Below are 17,364 nucleotides of genomic sequence, written 5' to 3'. Positions count from 1 at the left end.
TCTTTTGCCCTCCTTATTTCCCACCTGGGGCTGGGCTTTTCACTGTGGATAGTAGTTCTCTTTATAATCTTGCAGTTAATCAGTTTGGGGGCAGTGTGAATTTTGTCATTATTATAGAGTTGGACGAAATCCAAAAGTAGGCCAAGAGTGAGAGCCTTTACAAGTGCTTTTCATTGTCCATTACAGTCTCTCCTTGCACCAAGAGGGGTAGGTTCTGATCTCCTCTGGCCACACCAGAACCCAAAAGTAACTGTTCACCCCGGGTTCTCTACTGTGGCACTCTGAGTTCTGGAAGTTCTCAAACAAATTGTCTTCTGTAAATACTGGTCTGTCCCATTCTATCCTTGCTGTGAGCGTCAGCAAGTCCACACCTTTTAACACAGGGTCACACACATATACCCATTTCAGAGAATTATACCTTGAGTTCAAAGAATGACTGTAGTCAGAAGAATCCCAGGCCTCTTGCTGGTGGGAGTAAATGAAATCTTTTTTTTTTTTTTTTTAAGTTAAATTAAAAAAAATTTTTTTGAGAGGGAGAGAGAGAGAGAGACAGTGAGCAGGGGGATGGGTGGGGCAGAGGAAGAGGAGAGAGAGAATCCCAAGCAGGTTCCACGCTTACCTCAACGCAGAGCCTGATGTGGGGCTCTCTTTCGTGAGCTGAGCTGAAAGCAAGAGTTGGACCCCGAACTGACTGAGCCACCCAGACACTCCTGGAATCTTCCGCTCGACTTCAGATCACAGCATATCACATTCATTTGCCAGTGGCTACCACAGTGGGAAACCCTTTGTGCATAAATGGGGAGTTTGTATAAGACAGATTGTTTAGGCTTTTATCTTACTGCATCCCCTAAGCAGAATGTGATAGCATTTTTGGCTCCTGTTACTGACAAAGCAGTAAATGTTTGCTGCAGGAAGTTGAACATTTGAATGACAAATCTTCCAACATTTGAATTATAAATTGGTAGCCCGCTTGGCATGGCTGGTTGTGCCAGCTGGCTTATCATGAGCCCGTGACATCTGATTGTCGTTTGCCTTCCTTTGAACAAGTTATCTCTCAGCTGTCTCTCTTACAAAATGGAAATAGATAGCTTCCATTCCATCTTGCGTTGTAATGTGTTGTTTTTCTCAGTCAGGGAGTCATGGAACTCGTAAGTGATATGTGGGTAAACACGGCATTGAACACGGGCGTCACTGTTTGATGGGACCTTTAAGACATTAAACTCAAACGCGGTTGACTGAGGCCGGATTGCACGTTGCCTGAACTTTTCATTTTTCAGCACCTTAAATGTCCTGTTGGCTAACAAGTGGAGTGCTTCCTGGTCAGTGCACCTGATTTTTCTTCCATAGCCCCAGAGCTTGCTTGGAAGGAGAAAGAGGCCTGTGCGGACTGAGGAAGACGGATGGCAGGGTGAGCGCACACACGGGGGTGGAGATTGCTTCGTCAGCTCGTTTGCCCGTCTTGCTCTGTGGCCGTTACTGACGACCGAGACACAGTGCACTCCTGAGTCAGGTAAGCATGCGGAGTTCCACGCTTCAGACGGGAAGCACTCCTGCTTCAGGTCAGGCGGAGTGCGGAGCTGAGGCGTGGGTTAGGTTCCTCTGATTTTCATGAGGGGAGTTAGCCTTGCCGTGGGGACCCTACAAGGTCAGAACGCAGGCAAGAGATCTGTCTAGTGTGCTGGGCCTCTTAGAAATCGGAGGTGGTTTAATTTTCGACAAAACTGTGGCAATCTGAGTGGGCCTTGAACCACTGCTTCTGTGAACTGCAGCACGTTGGTTTAGGCAACACGGCGAAGTCTTTTGGATGCTCGCAAGACCACCACGGGACAGATGGCGAGGGGACATGCGTGTATTTGCATTTACTTCTTCAGATATTTGAAAAAACTCAATTTATTGTAAGTCGGGGGAAACCTGTAATTTCTCTGTAGTGGTGAGGGTTGACAGTGGTTCCGCCTCTTGGGAAGAGTGTCGTGAAAGTGCCACCACGCCGATCAGGGAGAAGGGCACAGTGACGGTGTGCAGAATATGGAGCAGTTGCGCTCAGTATTCTCATTTTTCTACTCCGCGGTCTGTGCGGTTGATGAGGGTCACTAACTCTGCTCTGCGCTGCAGTGTTGGGGGGCAGCAGTTAGGGCAGAACCTGCGGGGAGGCGCGACGTGACCTCACCAGCTGGCGCTAAGCAGTCTGAGCTCTTTACAGGAGACGGTGTGACAGCCGGAAGAGCGCCGCGGGCTCCGCACACCGGGTGTAAAAACCCTGCCTCGGCCATTTACAACAGGCTGACCAAAGATGGCAGTTCAGCCCGTTTTTTTTTTTTTTAAATTAGTAGACTCATTTGTGCCTTACTTAGGTCTATACGTGACACTAAGATTTGGTACTTGTGGGGATGAAACGAGGATGTGAGACAGCTGTGTAACTGAGGACACTGAGGACAGGTGGTGATTTTAATTAATTAGTCAGAAACACCCCCACGATAGAGCTGATGGGGACGTTTCTCTGTCCGGCTTCATTTCTCCTCATTGGCAACCATACATGGGGCAGAGCTCGCGGAGGGTAAGAGCTCGCGGGTCACCATTCCCGGTCCCGAATATGCTAGAAAGAGGGGCAGTGAAACTCAATGACTAAGAAAGGCTAGAAAATCTTTTCCTCTGGTCAAATTGGGTCATCCGTTGTCTTTTGAAATGGAATGCACACATGCCATTTCTGTTTCTGGAACTCTGAGACAGTCTGATTTCTTGGAACCTGCTCACAAATGGTCCTTGTTCAGGCCACTGTGTTCCCTTGCCTCTCTCTTTCTAACCGTCTTCCCTTTATCTTAGACCTCCTGAAAATGAAAACTGAGGCATATGAGAAATTTTGAGAATTGATGGAGCAAAAATCACTTTGAACTGGGGACTGTCACCCTGGTGGCTGTTAGGAGTGCTCCCTTGACAGGAGCCTGGGGAAAGACTCCTGTGTGGAAGCTGCAGAGGCCAGGAAGGGGGAGTAGTGACTGGCTCTCACTGAAAGCCTCGCTGGCTCTTTGTACCTGGTCGTCGGCAGGTTCAGTTTCAGGACCGGGAGGCACATACAGGCTGAGATTTGGTTCACTTCCTTGGGCCTTGGCATTAGGAGCCACATAAGTCTCCTGGTCTCCTCATGTAATTAATTTAACAACCCTAATGAATTGCCACTTTTTAGTAATAAAAAAATCTTTCCACAGTTATATAGTTAACGCTATCCTTAGAAGGTCTCTAGAGAATGTGTAGTTTCCTGGTTTGTACTCTTAGCCTCCATACCCTGTGTGCACTGACGTGATTTGAAGTCGTGGGATTTGAAGCTGACGGCCAAGCGAGAATTCTTGAGATGTCCTCGGTGCAAAAAAGGTGGTTTTATGAAAGCACGGGTACAGCACCTGTGGGCGGAAAGAGCCGCACTGGGGTCATGGGGAAGGGCTGAATACATACCTTCAAGCTGGGAGGAAGTCGGGATAGCAGAAGGCTCTAAGGAATTTTGGAAGCAAGATTTCAGGACCTTGAACAGGCCAGCTGCTGTTAGGAAAATGTCACTTACTACTATTTAATAAAACCTGGGTCATGAGACCTTCCAGATGTGTATCTGTGGGTCATATGATTGGCCAACATTTATCTTGGGGGGTGGGTAGATAAAGGAAGTTTCCAAAGGAATTTTTGTATGTTAAAGAAGACCTACAGGATCCTAGGAGTTGGGATAATGTTAAGCTAAGATTGCCTTTTGGCCGCAGCGAAGTATTAACGTCCGGGTGGCCGAGTTCCTAGAGGAAGGTCACTGTGCCTGTTTCCGGGACAGCAGCGGGCTGTAAGCAGAGGAAAATCTAGGACTTCTCTTTTGCCTTTGTTTCCCACATCATCTAGGACTTATCTCCTGAAGTGAATTATAAATTCTTCGTCGTAAGGAATATTCATTGTACTTCACCTGTAAGAAAATGATACTGGGAATTTATGAAGACATGAGCGGTCAGAGTTGTCAGAAGAGTTGCTCTAGTAGGAACTACTTAAGAGTAAGAAAAAAGTTAATTGATCAGAAAGAATTCACAAACACATTTATTTACAGAAAGATGTTTTGAAAATCAATTTAAAGTTTGGTGAATTTGATATTAAGGAGGCAAAGTATTGACTGGAAACCATTGATGTAGGACCAAGAGATTTTAGAAGAAAAAGAAGAAATTAGACTTTTATGTTTAGAAAAAGACAAATCAAGGGTGAAATTCGACTAAGGGGTGTGTGGTGGGGTCTTACGTCACCTTCCCTTCTGTGTTCAGTGCAGTGTAATGGTCGTCATTTCTCGCGCAGGAAAGCCCAGTGGAGTCTGTCCCCTGCAAACCACATCCTGATCTCTCTTAACAGAGTCATTTTCTCCCCAGACCAAAATGTCCTCCTTGTCAGAGGCTGCGTTTGAAGTGACTGTGGGTGGTCCTGGGAATGAGAGGAATGCAGGGCGGCGGCCCTATTTTATTTCACATTTAAATGGAAAGTCTCCTTCTACTTGTTTTCTTACCTCGCTAACCAGAGTAAAAATAATGCAGACCTTAGAAGGACAGATGCTTTAGGATTAACAGCTCTTATCGCGAAAGCCCTTAATGGAGCTACTCTTCTTCTGGTGTACCTCTGATTCCCCCAAGTTTTTCACACAGTACCAAGAAAATTTGCTTTTTCAGGCTACAGAGATGTGTTACATAACAATGAAATTACTGACATTGTCCCCTCTCTCTCCTTTTGTTTCCCTGTTTTAGGTTGTCTTACTGTTTTCTTTTCCTGTGGAATTTTCCATTATACTGAGTTTAGAAATAGTTCAGTTTCTTCAAACTCGGTCAAAAATGGTCATTCCTCATGACCCCTCACCTCAGGCCACGGGGAAGAGCTAGAGCCGCGCAGACTCATTTCTCAGAGCACAAAACAATATTCAATCACATTGGCTTCTGTAGGCTTGCCATTTTAAGAATTATTAACAGAACTGAATAAAAGGAAAAAGTTCTTTAGTTTTCCTGTCCATTGGATCTGCTTTGGCATCCTGCGTTGCCCACAGCTCATTCCTAATTTAAATGCACGGATGTGAAAAGCAGACTTTCAAAGATCCGAGCAGCGATTCTTAGAGGTGCTAAGAATAGAGACTTTTCCTAGGGTCTCTACTTTGTGGAGAAGCTTGGACACACAGTGGCTCTTTTGTATAATTTTCTTCCCATCTTTGAGGGGAAATTAAGTACTTACCTAAAGTTTCTCTGAGAGTAAGTGTCATATTTATAGGTGTTCATGAACAAAAGTCAACGTAGTAAATTTGGAGATCTAATTGGTTTTATTAAATCATTCACGAAGGGGCAGCATCCCAAAGAGCAAACGGGGGTTGGGGGGAGGGGAGTAGGATCCAAGAAGCATAGGATGGGAGGCTTTGATAGAGGAATGGTGGGGTGAAAGTTATTATCAAAAGAAAAGGATTGTTCCCTGCAAGCTGGCTTTCCCTTAGGGGAAGATTAGGGGTCTTATCATGCAGATGGCCTTGTCTTCCTCTGGGGCCTAGAGAGAGCCTAATGTGGCCAATTCACTTGCACAGACAGGAAAATTCCTGACTGACTGGTTAAGACTACATTTCTGCAATTAGATTTGGGGACTCAGCCTAAGAGATGCCATTTGGGAGGCCTGTGGTTTAAACACGGGGCTTACGTGTCAAACAGAGGAGTAACAGACAGAGAAGAGAGAAAAATGGCAAGTGAGAAATTTATTATGCTAGAGGTAATTACGTTGTTGGATGTACTTGGAATGTCATTATTTGCTGAATTATGGCAGTTAAATTGTTTCCTGAACATTAATTTCATCTTTTGTAGTAAAACCTAACTATTCTGTGAAGAGAGAAGACTGCAGAGTGTAAATGGTCTGATGGTAATGACTTTGTTTTGGTTCACCTTTGTGTCCTCAGCATGCAGCCCAGTGCCAGGCACATAGTAGGTGATCATCAAATATTTCTTGATTAAAGAAGTGAATAAAAATGGAAAGAAGATGTTATTCTACAAGTAATTTTTTTGAAAATAAGGTTGGTTAAATGGAGTTCTTGAAAAGGAGGCCCATTCAAAGGTTTGGTCGTTTTGAAGATTGTTTTTGACGGGAGAAAGCACAAGGAAGCATCTAAGTAAGGACCTAAGAAAAAGCCCAAGTAGACATACAAAGCAGTTGACATTGGCACATTTCCAAGAGCTATTCATTCCTGACGCCTTCTTTATTGTGTTCCGTGCAATTTCCTTTTACTGGCCGGGGTTTGCTAAAGAAACGGAGACAAACACCATCAAAAGAAACCTTCACTGCGTGTGTGTGGTAGAAGTATGGTAACTAGCCAGATAGTGGCAGCTTCTAGGAATTCAGATGTTTCTTAATGCCTGCATAGTGTAGACCTAGCGGTGAAGACACAGGTGTTTTACTCAGTTATGCTCATCAGGATGAGGGCAGCTTCACACGCGACATGGATGGATCACTCACCGTCAGTTCCTCGTGCTTTAACTGAAGAGATACCGTTTTCCTGGCCTGTGAAAACCATTTTCTCTGTTCGTCGTTTATGTAGATCTACGCTGCCCAGGGGGCCTTTCCGCTCTGGTGGAGTGTTCTGGATCTCTGCTGTCCAGTGTGGTGGCCACAAGACGCATATGCAACCAAGGAACTGGATTTCTAATTCATTTACTTGAACTAGTTAGAATTTAAATTTAAATAGCCTCATTGGCGAGTGGCTGCCATACTGGCCGTGCAGTCTTACCCTGTAGCGCCAAGTGTTCTCTAGTGGAAGGAGCACAGGCTGGAGGTCAGATGGAGTTTGAACCCGGTCCTGCTGTTTATAGGTCCCTGGAACTTTGCCAAACCAGCATAGTTAATACTTGTGTTTGAAGGGAGTATGAGAATTAATGAATATACTGATATTCATATACATTAGATAGATAAATGACTGATATATATTAGGGCAGCAAAGATCATTAAATCCTCTTGCTTTCTGGGTCTTTAATAGATAATAATAATTATAGTTTGTTAAGGAATTACTTTGGGACAGATGCTGTGCAGAGCACCTTATATATGCTAAGGGGAAGCAAAGTGACCAAGGCAGTGTGTGATGTAGCCCGAGGCCGAATGCCAACCATACATGTGTATGTAGCTGCTCTGTGTATTTGTTTCCTTATGCCAGTTTTGCCTCCTAGCTCCTTAAGTCTGGAAAGAACGGCTCCTTCTTCTGTTGGATCTCCCTCAGCAGAGAACCGTGAATTGAATAGGTGCATTGAATAGGTGCTTGTTCGTGGTTTGGTTGGCCCCCACCCTACCAAAGGTCTTGGCAAGGAAACAAAAGATAGCCGTTTGGGGGTGCAGTCACACTCCAAAAGTCTTAGCAAACTGGTCTCTTTTTCACTTGCTTCTAAAGCTGAGAGAATCTCGGAGTGCTGTGTGATGGGTAGTTTTTGGGCAAACGTCTTGAAAGCACGGCATCTGGGCCTCTGTGTCCTCCCCCAGTGACTCGCAGCATCTTGGTCAGAAAGCGCCGCATGAACCTGACCCAAGAAAAAGCCTCGGGTCTATTTCAGGGTATCAACTTGCAAAGGCATTTCTGAATGTCAGTTTCATTGTCTGCCGTGCTCGGCTACAGAAGTTTATTGTTATTTTATAAAAGAAAAACATAGCTTTTTAGTTATTCTTTTGTTGTCTTTGGATCCTGATGCAATAAATAACAGGGGCCCTGATTCAGAGACAGAGGCCAAAAGACAGAGCGGCGCAGCGGAGTGGGAGAATTGATGCTGCTTCCTCGGAAGGAGCGAATGATGCTTTCCCGGCTCACAGGACCCTGAGCGCTGTGCACGTGGTTTATGAAGCTTGGGTGGCAGTAGATCGGGAGCCTCCCTGACCCGGCTTCTGGCTGGGTTGCCCAGGGGAGTGGATGTTGACTCCACCTTACCACGGGCTCCCTGCTCTGTGGGAACACCGGGGTCTCCTCTACACACTGCACAGAGGGTGAGAACATCTGTTCTCAGACACATAGGACTGCTCTTTGTAGCTGGTGGATAACTGCCACCTGCCCTGCCATCTGCTCCCGTCTTTAATTCTGTGACAAGGACAGCAAAGGGCTGGGCTATAAGGACTTGTTACAGGCGCCGGTCTGGGCCCTTACGTGATGTGTAGGCTCATATGGGGACCTCTACTAGTATCTAGCAGAGTAGGACCCATCTCTCTGATAAAAACAATTTCAAAGGGGGACAGGTGAAACCATATTTGGCCTTCCTTTATTTCTCAATGACACACAAGTGCTCCAGATAGTCTGCTGCTACTGAGGATAAAGAGACAAGGTATCACCATCCGAAATGGATGTGGTCTCAGTGGGTGAGTGGTCCTGCTCTCTGTAGAGTGGCTTAAGATCAATTATTCTGAAAACCTAGTCATTATTGTTGGCAGACATTCTTTAAATATAATTGGCAATAGCAGAAATCCTATTTAACTCATTTCGGCACTTGGTATTAAATTTTTTATTCAATTTATCTTGGAAGTACACCAAGAAGTTACCTTCATTAAAATTAGTTGTCCTTTGGGTACAATACTGAAAACTTTTAAATGGTTTAAATGGGTAATTTGCCACATCTGCTTTAAACATCCTCCAGGATAAAATACTTATTTATAAGCTGCATAGTGTGGAACTTTGATCCCTTGTGTTTGAGCAGACCTGCGTGGACTCCTGCGTGAGAACACGCGACCATTTCTGTCGACTTCCCTTTGCGCGTCTCCAACAATCAGTCGCAGAGCTTTCTATTCAAGCATAAATCCTCAGCTTCTAGTAGAGGATTAAAACCCCAGTCCTTTTCTTTGTTTATGCACAAAATAAATCAATCAGCCCTTAATTGGCAGCATAGATTATCTGCAAGTTCTTCCAAAGAGGTTTAACACTTAAGCCCTAGACTCGCAGCTTAGACATCAATCTAGAACATTTCTTTGAGATTACTTGAAGTATATGCGATAACCTGTTGTTGCCATTCTAAGTTTTCCTCTTGGATCAAGACAGATCACGAGAGAACCGTGTATTTAGGCAATCAGATGATGGCAGTGGCCTTTAAAAAATACTTACATGTACAGCTTTTCCTTTGTTTTATGCACACGCCCATGTCTGTTGTCAGAGAACTGTTATTTGGGCGTTTATGGGAGGGCTGATGTGGGGCGTGCTGACCTCACTTACGTGTGTCCTCCGTGGGAACCCACAGCTCAGGTGTCCCATAGGTACTGATACCAGAGAAAAACTGAGCTTCTGAACATTTTTTTCCTCTTGACCGTTGTTAGTAAAGTCATTTTCCCCGAACTGTATTCTGCAGAGCCCTTTTCATAGGAAAGCCACTAAGTGGTGCAGGAAGAAAATGTTCCCGTGCTCATACCATGCTGACCTCTCGGTGTGATAGCACACTGCTGCCCTGTGTAGTCGGACAGTTACGAAGAGACTAATTAGCTTTGCTTTAATCCTGAATTTGCCAGTAGTTCTTACACTGTGTGTGTGTGTGTGTGTGTGTGTGTGTGTGTGACACTTCAGTTGTGACCCTGCAGAACAGCATTCAGTAGATACCAATTTGAGGAATACTGGTACACTTTCATGGTTTTCCTCCTTGTTTTGGGTGCCAAGAGGCTCAAAGTAAAATCTGCAAATGTTTCACCTTAAATATCCCATCTCTGGGCTGGACACAGCAGCCACAGACGGTGGCCATAGACGTTGTGGTGAAGCTCCGCATCCCTCGGCCCCCAGCTGTGTGCCGGCGCTCTGGCTGGCCCGCCTGGCCCACGGCTGCTCTAAGTTTTGCAGCCCCCTTTCTCTGCAGCTGTGGCATCAAGCTCTGCCTTGGTTTTCTCATTTATTTCAACTACTTACCTCTTTCTGTCTCAGGCCTTTTGCTGACTTTGGTTGAGTTCAGTTCTTCCAAAGACCCAGAGGGAAGGCAGCTCCGTCACCTTGTCCATCACCCGCGCGTTTTCTCCCGTTTCTGTGCGGGGTGTTAGGTCTCGGGTCGCGAGCCCCACGCCCGCGGTGGCCCGCACACGCTCGGATGTTGCTCCCGTTGGTGGCCCTTATTCCGCCCACCTGTTGTCCTGCCTTCGCTTCCCTTCTCTTGAGGTTGCCGGCTTCTTTATTCATTACCCGGTTTCCTTCCGCAGAGCTCGGCAAGCGCCTCCGGTCCTGTATGCGAGGAGATCGCGGTATACGCTTGACAGTAAATAGGCAGCGTCGCTCCCATGCCCGAGGATGACAGCCAGATGGAAGCGGGGCGACAACACGGATGGGCCGCGGGGAGGGGTGTGGCGAGTCATTTGGGGACCGGGAGAAGTTAGGCAAAGCTCGGCGAGCACCAGTCTCTTAAAGAATAAAGAAGTGCTTCCTGGCCTGACGGACCTCGGTGGCCATCTGGGCTTGGGGTCAGAGTCCGGGGTGAGGGACCCCGTACATTGTCAGCGGCTTCCCAAAGCGCGGATCTGGACTCGCGGTCTGCAGAGGCGCGTGGCCCGCGGGTGTTTCTTCCAGCACCTGCTGGCGCTGGCACCTGCCCCCCCGAGCTCCGCTGGCACCTGCCCCCGCTGAGCTCCGCTGGCACCTGCCCCCCCTGAGCTCCACTGGCACCTGCCCCCCCGAGCTCTGCTGGCACCTGTCCCCCCCAAGCTCCGCTGACACCTGCCCCCATTGAGCGCCGCTGGCACCTGCCCCCCCTGAGCTCCGCTGGCACCTGCCCCCCCCAAGCTCCGCTGACACCTGCCCCCATTGAGCGCCGCTGGCACCTGCCCCCCCCGAGCTCCGCTGGCACCTGCCCCCCCCAAGCTCCGCTGACACCTGCCCCCATTGAGCGCCGCTGGCACCTGCCCCCACTGAGCTCCGCTGGCACCTGCCCCCCCCCCCCCGAGCTCCGCTGGCACCTGCCCCCCCCCGAGAGCCGCTGGCATCCCCCCCCCCCCCAGCGCCGTCCGGTCTCAGCTGCGCTCCCGAACCCCGGGCCAGCCCCGTCCGCCCAGTCTGGGGAGGCATGTCCAGTCCTCACTCCCCGATCGAAATTCCTCCCGCCCAAGTCAGACGACCCGCCCTCCTCTGTGCCGCTTCGGGGGTCGCTGGACGCCACGGCGGGATGCGGCCTGAGAACAAACGCGTCGTTACTGAACGGGCCCGGCTTCTGGACTGTTCCACGGAAACAAGCGCCGCGGACCCCGATGGCGCGTCCGTCCTTTCAGGGGCGATTTGTCAACTTTGATTTGTGTCTGTCAAAACCGAAGTAGAGAATTTCACAAAACTTTCATTTGTCCTGCGTTGTAATGAGCTCCCCTCACTTTCTGACGCGAGGCCGCCTCCTCTAGCCTCCCGGATTCATCCAGACGTCGCTCCGATGTGGGATTTCCGAAGCTCTCTCAGTGCTGTCATGGCAGGGGACCCTCCCGTGACTCCTGAACCTGCGGCAGAAAATCCGAAGACATGAGTTTTTATTTATTTATTTTTTTAATAGATTTCCAAACTTCCACAGTTCAGATCCAGTTTCTAGTTTTAGCTTTATTTTATGTTGGTGCTCCTTTCCACAAACCATTTGCTCCGACGACACTAACTTTTTAAGTTTCCGTTTTCGGATTTGAATTATGGGGTGTGTCAGTGCATTTTCCGGTGTGCATCATAGTAACGCTCACCGCAGCGGGCCTGCCGGCCTTACAAGTTGGGAGGTGGCTGGTGACCGCACTCAGGTGTTGGAATCTTGTGCCCCCCCCCCCCTTTTTTGTCTCCCAGGCCTTTGTCTTTTGTCTTTTTTCACACTTTTTCTCATCTATCCTAACATCGTTTCAGGTCCTCCTCAGATCCCTTGTTCCTCTTCAAGCTTCTCAACCTAGAAATAAGCTCTCTTCTCTGAGTGCTGTGATTCTCATTTTGCAGCCATTGCCTGGCACAGCTTTGTAACTGTGTCAGCTTGAGTGTGTGTTCAGGAAGTCCTCAGGTTGAAGGAGAGACCTGTATACTTTCATTACAGGTGAAGGACACCTACTTCAAATCCTTTGTGAGATGTAGTTGATTCTATATAGAAAATTTAGTTCTGGTATACTCAATATATCCAGGTATACCCACACATATATAGAAACAATCAATGAGAAGACAAAAAACACTTGCAAGCCAATGGCAGGTAACGATTCTCCATCATTTATAACTTGATTCTTTTCCTTCCCTCCGTCCCTCCCTTTCTCTTTCCTTCTTTCTTTCTTCTCTCCCTCTCCGTGGTGCGAGGTTGTCCTGACCAGACCCAGAGAAACGAGAACATGAAATGAGTTGTATTAATACAGTTCTTAGTTGGAAATTGTGCCAGTTTAGCATTTAATTTATCACATAATCTTCTAAGAGTTAAATTTGTGAGAAAGAATGCTGCGAGATTGTAAAAAACATTTTAGAAGAGGAACACACTAGATCTTACGCTTTCTCGCTATGCTCTGGCACAGTCCTGCGAGTACCATACTAAGGATAATAGTGAAATCAACGATGAAATAGGAATGCAAACATGAAAACTTTAATTTGAGTGGACAGTTTGATAATTTATACTCAAATTGCAATAAAATGAAGAGAAATTTGCTGTCTTCTGATTTTAATTGTTTGGCTCGAGTTTTCTTTGAAAAGATTCTTTTCCAAGGGAAGCTGGGGATTTCTGGGACTAGTGTGGAAGAATCTCTGGCCTGGAGTGTGGTGTGGACTCGGAGGGGGTTGCGGCGGGGGGGGATTGGCTGCATCAGCAAGATGCGCTCTCCCCCTCAGGCTACAGCTACGCCTGTGCACAATCAGTTTGGGAGAAATGGGGTCTCACCTCGGGATCTGACTTACTTTTGTGTCTGCATAATTCCTAAATGGAATTTTTTGTTAAAATAGGTGTTGCCTAGTTATAACAACCCCTTTATTTTCCTTGACCGTCTTTGATTGTGGCTTCTTTTTACTCTTTACAATGTTATTATTTAGGGATGGATGGTTGGCTTGTTTTATGTGCCTGATGTGGTGTGTACTGACTGAGCTAAAAAGTATTCACATAGGCCCACCGGCCGCTGATGAAATGCGAATCAGCATAGAAACCTAATCAAGCAATGCTGTGCAGGGACCCCATTTTCTTTAGTCAGAGAGGAGGCTTGAGTCAGGAAGCCCATGGTCCTGCGGTGTTCTTCGGGATTTCTGGATTATGCTGTCCCAGCTGTGGCCCCCAAACCCTCTAGAAGCCATGATTTCTAGGTGCAATGTTCTGCAGCCTGTGTTCATGCTCTGACATTGCACTTTGTCTGAAGGGAGGTCTGATCGGTGGGATTTCAGCCTGGGATGTGGAGCAAAGCGCTGGAGAAGGATTTGCATGCAATCTCCGTTGATTATTTTCTAATTGGGTTTTCATTTACATCATTCATTAAGTGCATTTCATGGAGATAAATGGTACGGAGTGTTCAGGGCTTTGGAATCTTTGGAACTCTTCTTTTTTGAGTGGTCAGGGTTTTTTTCTTTTTCTTTCTTCTCCCCCCCCCCCCCCCACCATCTTTCTTTTTTTCCCCCTTCTCTTTCTGTTGGCTTCCTGATTTCCTAGAAGCAATCCAGGTGAAGCCAGTTCGAGACTTCTTGAACTAACTGCCATGGAGAAGAAATGCAAGATCAATGGACTATCCCCGTACTTTTTACATCCCAAATGCTTTATTGTTTTTCTCCTTGGTAAAAGATTTGTTTTCTTTGAATCCCTGAACAGACTTATTTGTGTTTTTTAAAGAGAAACTTAAAACTTTTAGACTTGTAGCATGTAATCGAGTGTATGAGATGTTGATAATAATTACAGGAGGAAATTAGGGAAAGAAAACCAGATAATGCAGATCTTAGTAGAGAACACACACACGGGCACACACGCATCCGCCAATATACACACATTTTACGAGCAGCCTTAAAAGAGGGAACGGTGATCCAGACCAGAGTGTTGGAGTCGCAGTGCTTTGCTGGCATTGGCGTGAGATTAGGGAGGGAGAAATGACATGGTCACCAAGTACAGTGGGGCAGGACTTGGGAAACCAGTCACCCAGGCATATGCCATACACAATATGTTTATTTGAAGTTACCTGAAGCTTTCTCCATCTTAACATATCAAGTAAAACTTGGCATAATCAGGTGTGATTAAATGGGGAGGCTAGAAAAGACAGGCACCCCTCCTTTCAAGAAGAATCAACAAAACAGAACCTTCTCCTCACCATGCTTGAATGCACCTCCAGGCACTGGTTTCCCGTGAGAATAGGTGTTTGCTCTCAGGGCAATCTCAGAACTCAGGGTCATGTTTCCATGTGGAGGGACGTGTATTTGGGTAACTCTTCTGCTTCCCGCTGCCCCTTCAATCACTTCTTCCCAGTGGAGGCGAACCCGACACTTCTCTCGTTGGTAAACGAAGGAACTGGGCAAGTGTGGCTCAGTCCTGCTGTCTTCCTTTTTCTTCCTTCCCCACTCTGCTCCAGAATTAGCTGTCCGTCCAGAGGATATGTTCTCCTCTGGAGCCACATGGCTGAAGTTCAAATCTCACTTCTGCTAATGATGACCTGTGTGATCTTGGGGACATTTCACAAATTGAGATCTTTCCTTCTTTCTTTCTTTCTTTCTTTCTTTCTTTCTTTCTTTCTTTCTTTCTTTCTTTCTTCCAGTTTGAAAACACATGGTAGACTATATTGCTTCCTTGGATGTTGTAAGGAAGAACCTTTAATTAGTTGAAGATAATGGAGAGTTTTGGGGAGATAAATTAAATACTGCACACACTATCCCTCACCTCCAGAGAAAGCCAACAAATTCTGGAATATGTGTTTTGTTGAAGACTGAAATTAAAGTTGTATGTACCAGAAACAATGCCTGATACCTAACAGACACTTGACAAATATTTGTTGAATGAGGACTTTATTGAAAGAGGTAATGCATATTTTGAAATCTTGTCAGGTGATTCTGCTAAATATTCCCCACCCCCTACAACACACACACACACACACACACACACACACACACACACACTCTCTCTCTCTCTCTCTCTCTCATGCACATATTGACATCATTTATAGAGTCTTTGTAAATATTATTTCTTTGGAGACTAATTCTTATTAAATTATCTATGATGCATATGCTTTCTAAGGATAGCAAACTAAAAATGTTTTCTTTCTATTTATAAGCATTGTTAAGAATATACTTATTTTGCACTATATTAAAAAGTCATAGTTACACACCATCATTTTCAGAATTATATTTGACAGATTATACCAATTGCTTCATGATCTAAATATAGTCTGCTCAATAGGTAGCAATGTCTTATACAATCATGGTTGAGTCATAGGCTCCAAAGGGAAGAGTGACTCATGGAAAGTGGTGTCTCATTCCAGTAAAGAAAAAGCTGGGACACAACCATTGATTTCCTACTTCTGTTATAATTGTGGATTTTTAAAAGATTCAAACTCAAAATCTAAAATCTATCTTTCTCCATTTTATATTTATTAATACAGTATATTGTAGCCTGATACACATAGCTAAAGATGCATAGAATATATTCATCTAAATAATTCTGAGCAAGCCATACATTTTTCTTTAGGCTTGTGTTGGAGAAACCTGTACAGCGGCTTGGCGAGGGTTCTTATCACTCACTACAAATTTGTGTTAGTTACACTGCCTTTTCATTCACTTTTGAAAATATGCAGTATGACAGATATTTTCTACGGGGATATTATTTGGAACGATAAAACAACAGCCTTTAAGACATTGAAGAATATGGAGGATTTAAGAGAGTTAAACTCAAAGTGGTACAGGAGTCCACAGCTTGGATAAAAAATACAGGTTATTCATTTGCTTCTCGTAATTAGATCATATAGTTCAATTAACTGTCAAAAGTAATGTTTATTTTGTGGTAAAATAGAAAGAATAAATGAAATTTACTCAGTATACTCTTCCTGATGGAAGACTGGTGTTCTGTATTCCTTTTTATTCCCAGAGAGAAAGGCAGTGCTTCCTGCCATAATGACCTGCACTTCTAAGGCACTCACCGAGCTCCAGGTACTGTGATAGTCGCCTGGCGAGCACTGGCTAATTTTATTTTCACAGCAACCTGGCGTGGATGTTTACTGTGTTTTTTTTAAATGGGAGGAAAAAAGTATTCAATAAGTAAATCCCAAAGCATGATATCTCCACTAGAAACAAACTTTATGAAATGTTTTGCTGTAACAGATCCATGATGTTTGGGAGGAGAATTTCAGAAGGATTTTGGAAATCCCAAATTTATGCATACATCCTCCCATATAATACAAGCACAGTGGTCTGCAGATGACAGCAAAGCTCCTTTGGGGGCCCTGGGGGCTGCGAGGTGGGGTAGGCTCACCTTCCAATTGCCCCACCCATGTTCCCATCCCCACACAGCTCATGCCCAGGGCTGTGATTCCAGGTCGGGCACCAGAAATGTGACAAGTCAAGGTCCTTCATTCGTGGAGAGCTGAGATTGTGTATATTAAATTTAAGAATACCCATATATTCCTTATAATCTCTTTCTACACTTGTTTTTATGCATTTGAATAATGTACTATATACAAATTTGTATCTTGATTTTCCACTTAAATTATCAAAGTTTTGCCCATCTCATTAGAAGAATTAAAGTTCTTCTGTCATAAAGAATAATGAAAATTCTTTATAACATTGAATATGGATTTGATTATGTTAAGAAAGTACTATTTATTTTTAAGTATAATTGTGATATTGCAATGTTTTAAAAGTCCTTACCTTGGAATGACTCAATTAAGTTTATGGATGAAATGATATGAATGTGGGGATTTTGCTTCAAAATATATGTTGGATGGGGGTGAAATTAATGGGCGTACAGATAAAGTTAGTTTGATAATGTGTTGATAATGTTGCAGCTCAGTCATGGGAACTTGGGAATTCATTATGTATACGATTCTCTGTATTTTTTGCCTGTTTAAACATTTCCATGATAAAAAAGGTAAAGGTTTTTATAAATCTAATTTCTAAAATTTTTAGGATGTTCACAATATGGATATATTTTAACATATATTTATTATTTTTAATAAATTCATAAATATTATATTTAATTTAATTTATTTAATCATTTATTGCTTGGTCACATTTTATGATTTTTTCTGTTTTTTCATGATCATATATGATGCAGCAGTGAGCATTCTCCCCCAGCACTTCCTTGTGCATGAAATTCCACCCACATTTAAATTTATTTCCTTGGGAGAGATTTGGATGTGTAATATTTCTGCACAGGTGGATGTAATCATTTAAACGTGATATGCCATTTGTTTTCCAGGTAGACTGAATATATTTGCCATTCTTATATTATCAGCATTGCATGTCATCCTTTA

The sequence above is a fragment of the Mustela erminea genome, chromosome 13 (assembly GCF_009829155.1).
Source record: "Mustela erminea isolate mMusErm1 chromosome 13, mMusErm1.Pri, whole genome shotgun sequence".
NCBI classification, from domain to species: domain Eukaryota; kingdom Metazoa; phylum Chordata; class Mammalia; order Carnivora; family Mustelidae; genus Mustela; species Mustela erminea.
This window is presented reverse-complemented; position numbering follows the sequence as displayed.